The sequence below is a fragment of the Fukomys damarensis genome, unplaced genomic scaffold (genome assembly GCF_012274545.1).
Source record: "Fukomys damarensis isolate Sample0158 unplaced genomic scaffold, DMR_v1.0_HiC HiC_scaffold_10, whole genome shotgun sequence".
In the NCBI taxonomy this organism is placed as follows: domain Eukaryota; kingdom Metazoa; phylum Chordata; class Mammalia; order Rodentia; family Bathyergidae; genus Fukomys; species Fukomys damarensis.
Genome location: NW_022900922.1, coordinates 31,463,067 through 31,463,861, shown reverse-complemented (window position 1 = coordinate 31,463,861; position 795 = coordinate 31,463,067). Strand labels below are relative to the sequence as shown.

Below are 795 nucleotides of genomic sequence, written 5' to 3'. Positions count from 1 at the left end.
GCTCCCTTACCCCTCAGGCACAAGAAGCCTTATCCTTTGTTAACTTAGCCATCCAGAATCAGTTTATTTCCTATTTTGATCAGTCTCAACCCCTTTTTCTTGTTGTTTGTCCCACCGCCTTCGCCCCTACCGCTGTTTTGTGGCAGTCGGCCCCTCTTTTTTGGATCCATCTCCCGTCCTCACCCTCCAAAGTTTTAGCCACCTACCCCCACCTTGTGGTGAAACTCCTGTTTCAAGGATGTGAAACTTCGGTGAAGCTTTTTGGCTGCCACCCCACTAAAGCTATAGTTCCATATACCAAACAAGAACTAGACTGGCTCCTTCAAAATTCACAAGAATGGGTTGTCTTTTCTGTTGGCTTTACCGGTGACATCGACAATCACTACCCTCCAAACAAATTGCTTCAATTTTTGAGTTTACACCCTGTTGTTTTCCCAAAGATTACCAAACTTCAGCCTATTTCTGATGCTTCCCTAGTGTTTACTGATGGCAGTTCTAATGGCACAGCCGCCTTTACTGTAGATGGCGCTGTTCACCAAGTGCCCACCCAACACACCTCAGCACAACTAGTTGAACTCTCCGCAGTTGTTAAAGTTTTTGAAGCACTTCCCCAAGCCTTTAACCTATACACAGACAGCTGCTATATTGCAGCCTCTCTTCCCCTTTTGGAAACTGTCCCTTATATTAAGCCTTCCACTCCCGTCTCAACACTTTTTTCCACCATACAGACTCTTATTTTACAACGCTCCAACCCATTTTTTGTGGCCCACATTAGAGCTCACAGTGGCCTTCCCG

General features: G+C 45.9%; 1 pseudogene; it reads right to left on the bottom strand.

The window, feature by feature from the left end:
• The window catches only part of LOC109117981, a 26,944-nt pseudogene that overhangs the window by 3,180 nt on the left and 22,969 nt on the right, over nucleotides 1–795 (bottom strand).